The sequence below is a fragment of the Pristiophorus japonicus genome, chromosome 10 (genome assembly GCF_044704955.1).
Source record: "Pristiophorus japonicus isolate sPriJap1 chromosome 10, sPriJap1.hap1, whole genome shotgun sequence".
Taxonomy (NCBI): domain Eukaryota; kingdom Metazoa; phylum Chordata; class Chondrichthyes; family Pristiophoridae; genus Pristiophorus; species Pristiophorus japonicus.
Window position 1 is genome coordinate 155,084,381 of NC_091986.1, and position 6,371 is coordinate 155,090,751.

Here is a 6,371-nt window from a genome sequence, read left to right on the forward strand (position 1 = left end):
TAGCATGAAGAACCAAAGAGGTTTACAGCACAGAAAGAGGTCAGTTGATTTTGCTTAAGTAATTTAAAACTAAGCTCATGGCCCTGCTGCCTCCCCATAGCTCTACTTGTTTCAAATTTTTCCTTTAAAAGATACAATAGCCTCTGCCTCAACCAGTCTCTAGCAAAGTATTCCATGCAGCAACAGCTCTTTACATTTAAAAAAAAATTCTAAACCGTTTCTCACTCTTTGCGAACTCTCAATGCTGTTTCCCCAAACCAGAGGAAATAGACTTTCTTTGCACTCTTTAAAATCTTACATAACTTGAAAATCCTCTTAAATCTCTTCAGCCTTATCTGCTCCTGTGGAAATACACCCATTATCACATAGCATCATCCTGGTGAAACTATACTGCACCTGGGCAGGACCGGAACCAATGTCCTAGGGGGAGTGTTTGCTAGTGCTGTTGGGGAGGAGTTAAACTAATATGGCAGGGGGATGGGAACCAATGCAGGGAGACAGAGGGAGACAAAAAGGAGGCAAAAGCAAAAGACAGAAAGGAGATGAGGAAAAGTGGAGGGCAGAGAAACCCAAGGCAAAGAACAAAAAGGGCCACTACAGCAAAATTCTAAAAGGACAAAGGGTGTTAAAAAAAACAAGCCTGAAGGCTTTGTGTCTTAATGCAAGGAGTATCCGCAATAAGGTGGATGAATTAACTGTGCAAATAGATGTTAACAAATATGATGTGATTGGGATTACAGAGATGTAGCTCCAGGATGATCAGGGCTGGGAACTCAACATCCAGGGTTATTCAACATTCAGGAAGGATAGAATAAAAGGAAAAGGAGGTGGGGTAGCATTTCTGGTTAAAGAGGAGATTAATGCAATAGTTAGGAAAGACATTAGCTTGGATGATGTGGAATCTATATGGGTAGAGCTGCAGAACACCAAAGGTCAAAAAACGTTAGTGGGAGTTGTGTACAGACCTCCAAACAGTAGTAGTGATGTTGGGGAGGGCATCAAACAGGAAATTAGGGGTGCATGCAATAAAGGTACAGCAGTTATAATGGGTGACTTTAATATGCACATAGATTGGGCTAGCCAAACTGGAAGCAATACGGTGGAGGAGGATTTCCTGGAGTGCATAAGGGATGGTTTTCTAGACCAATATGTCGAGGAACCAACTAGGGGGGAGGCCATCTTAGACTGGGTGTTGTGTAATGAGAGAGGATTAATTAGCAATCTCGTTGTGCGAGGCCCCTTGGGGAAGAGTGACCATAATATGGTGGAATTCTGCATTAGGATGGAGAATGAAAGTTAATTCAGAGACCATGGTCCTGAACTTAAAGAAGGGTAACTTTGAAGGTATGAGGCGTGAATTGGCTAGGATAGATTGGCGAATGATACTGAAGGGGTTGACTGTGGATGGGCAATGGCAGACATTTAGAGACCGCATGGATGAATTACAACAATTGTACATTCCTGTCTGGCGTAAAAATAAAAAAGGGAAGGTGGCTCAACCGTGGCTATCTAGGGAAATCAGGGATAGCATTAAGGCCAAGGAAGTGGCATACAAATTGGCCAGAAATAGCAGTGAACCTGGGGACTGGGAGAAATTTAGAACTCAGCAGAGGAGGACAAAGGGTTTGATTAGGGCAGGGAAAATGGAGTACGAGAAGAAGCTTGCAAGGAACATTAAGGCGGATTGCAAAAGTTTCGAAAGGTATGTAAAGAGAAAAAGGTTAGTAAAGACAAACGTAGATCCCCTGCAGTCAGAATCAGGGGGAGTCATAACGGGTAACAAAGAAATGGTAGACCAATTGAACAAGTACTTTGGTTCAGTATTCACTAAGGAGGACACAAACAACCTTCCGTATATAAAAGGGGTCAGAGGGTCTAGTAAGGAGGAGGAACTGAGGGAAATCTTTATTAGTCGGGAAATTGTGTTGGGGAAATTGATGGGATTGAAGACTGATAAATCTCCAGGGCCTGATGGACTGCATCCCAGAGTACTTAAGGAGGTGGCCTTGGAAATAGCGGATGCATTGACAGTCATTTTCCAACATTCCATTGACTCTGGATCAGTTCCTATCGAGTGGAGGGTAGCCAATGTAACCCCACTTTTTAAAAAAGGAGGGAGAGAGAAAACAGGGAATTATAGACCGGTCAGCCTGACCTCAGTAGTGGGTAAAATGATGGAATCAATTATTAAGGATGTCATAGCAGCGCATTTGGAAAATGGTGACATGATAGGTCCAAGTCAGCATGGATTTGTGAAAGGGAAATCATGCTTGACAAATCTTCTGGAATTTTTTGAGGATGTTTCCAGTAAAGTGGACAAAGGAGAACCAGTTGATGTGGTGTATTTGGACTTTCAGAAGGCTTTCGACAAGGTCCCACACAAGAGATTAATGTGCAAAGTTAAAGCACATGGGATTGGGGGTAGTGTGCTGACGTGGATTGAGAACTGGTTGTCAGACAGGAAGCAAAGAGTAGGAGTAAATGGGTACTTTTCAGAATGGCAGGCAGTGACTAGTGGGGTACCGCAAGGTTCTGTGCTGGGGCCCCAGCTGTTTACATTGTACATTAATGATTTAGACGAAGGGATTAAATGTAGTATCTCCAAATTTGCGGATGACACTAAGTTGGGTGGCAGTGTGAGCTGCGAGGAGGATGCTATGAGGCTGCAGAGTGACTTGGATAGGTTAGGTGAGTGGGCAAATGCATGGCATATGAAGTATAATGTGGATAAATGTGAGGTTATCCACTTTGGTGGTAAAAACAGAGAGACAGACTATTATCTGAATGGTGACAGATTAGGAAAAGGGAAGGTGCAACGAGACCTGGGTGTCATGGTACATCAGTCATTGAAGGTTGGCATGCAGGTACAGCAGGCAGTTAAGAAAGCAAATGGCATGTTGCTCAGTGCACAAAATATTTTAGATGCTATGCCCATGAGATGCAGATCTCTAGTCTTCTCACTTCAGGCACAATATTTTCATTGCATGTCAACAACCTGCTCCCATTATATGGCTCACCCACTACACTCCCTTCTCCACTATCTAATGCCCACAGGATGAATGGATGGTGCTTGGGAAATACAGAATAAGAGAGAATGGATGCTGTGATTTGGTGAGATTACTGGACGTTGATGAACCTGCTTGATCCTCTTGCAGCAGAGAGGGAGAAAAAGAAAGATGACTTGTTAGAATGGCTTCCTGGGGAGTAGATCGCATTATTTTCAAAGGAGTGACATATTTTTGTGAGATGGCTTTTTGGCAATTTAAGGATACCATCTGTCATTTGTATTCCTATTTCCCCATTAAACACCCTGAATGCCCTCTCCCAAAGATGTGCAAGGGTTTATCCTCATAGGAAATTAGTGGTCTGAGATTAAGAGGAGTAGTCCCTGCGGGCTGAACTCTAGGGAAAGTGAAGTTGATGTAGAAGTTCAGCCATGATCTTATAGAATGGCAGAGCAGGCTCTTTTGGGCTGTAAGGCATGCTCCTGCTATTATTTCTTATGTTACTGTTAAACGCATGGGGCTAGACTTTCCATCGGGTTCGCCCCACTACTGCCCAGTTAACGGCTAAGATTTAGTCTAACGCCCATATTTCATTAAAATGGAAACTAACGCCCAATTATTGCTGTCGTAAGTTTCGGCATAAAGTTAACACCGAGAATTAGCTGAACCGCCTGCTCATATTTTTTTTTAAAATTATGACGTCAGCAATCGTGCACCGCCCAGAAGACTGTTTATAATGGAAACTAATGGCCAGAAACCGCCCAGAATATCGCTGAGCGTTACTTTCGGCATCTCGCCCATATACCGTCAAAATGATCACTCGCCCAAAAAAACGCTCAAAAGCTGCACTCACCTGACTTTAACCCAGCGGAATGGACGCCATTTTGCAATTCGGAGGACTTTTCATAAAAGGCTGCTTCAAGTTCATGGGAGCTTTGAAGTAATTTGTGAGTGCTTTTAAGGTGGTTTTAAAATCTCTTGACAACCATCTAATCATATTATGGTGAATTTAAATTTTTTATTGCGTTTTTAGAGGACAATTTAATAATTCTGAATACATATAAATAGGGCATTTCATAATAGTAATGGGGCCTGTAATTTCTCAGCCAGTATTGATGACTACTCACATGTTGCAGACTAGAGATGGGAGAAGGTTTATTGAAGAGCATTATGTGCCCAAAGAGTGCTGAGGAGGAGGAGACCTTACACCCGAACCCACTTACAGGGATAAGCGGTCATACCTGAACTTGTCCGAAAACATGTGCCTTAGGAAGCTGCACTTCCGAAAGGAGATCATCAGTGAGATATGCCAGCTCATTAAGGGAGATCTGCAGCTTAACAGAACCATCAGGACCGCACTGCCCATTGATGTCAAGGCTACTGCGGCACTTTCCTTCTATGCATCGGGCTCCTTTCAGGCCTCAGCAGGTGACATTTGCGGTATCTCTCAACATGTCACACATTGCTGCATTCGACAGGTGACTGAAGCCCTTTACGCATGCAGGATGGATGTTGTAAGCGTCCCTATGACCAGGGAGGCACAGACTGAGAGGGCTTTGGGTTTCTCGAGAATAGCAAACTTCCCCAAGGTGCAGGGAGCAATAGACTGTACGCAGATTGCCATGCGAGCACCTTTTCAGGATGCAGAGTTGTTTCCGAACCGAAAGGGATTCCACTCCCTGAATGTGCAACTCGTTGTCGACCACAAGCAAATAATCATGGCAGTAAATGCTAATTTTCCGGGGAACATCATGATGTGCAAATCTTGCGTGAGAGCACTGTCTCTGACCTGTTTAAGAGTCAGCCACAAGGTCATGGATGGATGCTGGGGGATAAAGGATATGGCCTTGCCAGCTGGCTGATGACCCCCCTGTGCAAGACCCAGACGGAAGCAGAGAAGCGCTACAATGAAAGCCACATAGCCATATGCAATATCGTTGAAAAGACAATTGGAGTGCTTAAGCAGCGCTTCAGATGCCTGGACCACTTAGGAGGCGAATTACAATACCACCTGAGCAGGTCGCTCAGTTCATTGTAGTGTGCTGCTTGTTGCATAACTTAGCTATCAGGAGGGGACAAGAATTGCCAGATGGGACTGCCGGTCCACCTCAGAAGAGAGGGGAGGCAGAAGGAGGACGAGGACCTCAGGGAAGACAATCAGACTGGTGTTGAAACCATACCCCCACCCCACCCTAGACCGCAGGAAAAGTCTCGTGGTCGTTACGCAGCTGCAAGACTGTTGCGTCAGCAGCTCATAAATGAATGCTTTGCTTGAACTAACATTGGCGGTAGTTACGCAGCTGCAAGACTGTTGTGTCTGCAGCTCATAAATGAATGCTTTGCATTACTTTGGTGACAGTTGTGTTACTTACATTTCACCTTTGCCTTTCCTGGCCTGGCCTCGCCATTGTTTGCAAACTTTGTATATGCTTAACATTTCTGCTATTTGAAGACACTGCACAACAATGTTAAGTTAAATAATTTTTTAAAAAGGTTTATAAAAGTGTTAAACAATAAAAAAAAAACAAACACCATTAAAAGTTAACACCCATGTACCCCCCATCTCCACCCCGTGAAAATGTTATAAATAACAACAAATTTTATTAACATCCATGTACCCCCCACCGTGAAAATATTTTAAATGACATAACAGTAAAAACAGCAACAACATACTATAAAAAACAATTATAAATATAACAATACCATCCACCCAACATTCAACAAATTTTTTAACAACAAGTTAGTAGAATCCCCACCCTCCCTATCTGCAGCCACGCTTCTTCATTCCTTTACCCCCCCCCCCCGCCTTATCTGTACCCCACCTCTTCCCCTACCAACTCCAAGCTGCCTTGCAGCAGTGCACCTCGAGTGCTGCTACGGTATGGGGGTGGGGGTGACGGCAGATTAATAGATTGGGCTGGAGATGGAGAGGACGTTTCCAAGGAAACGTCCTCCAAATCAAAAGAGCTTCCTCCTGACTCGCATGTGTCAGTGGCAATGGCGGTACGGAACCTTGGGGTGCAGTGCCGTATTCAGGGACCATTGACTGTCCTCTGGCATCCATGAACTCGGCTATTCTTTCAAGCACCGCTACCATCCGCAACATCTCCTGCGAGACGATTGTGGTTGGAGTGGCAACGTGGCCAGTTAACCCACTCATTGCCTGGAGGACCTATGTCCACACTTAAATCTGCCGGTCTTGGAGCAGATCGACCTCGTCAAACCAAACTCTGCGGGGTCGGCGCAGGCATGGAACCACTCGGGGTGCCCTACTGTAAGGAGCTTGGCCCCGCTACCTCCTCGGTGGAAGAGGACATGGCCGCAGGAACGCATGATGAGAGGGCTGCAGGCTCCTCCACCTACTCA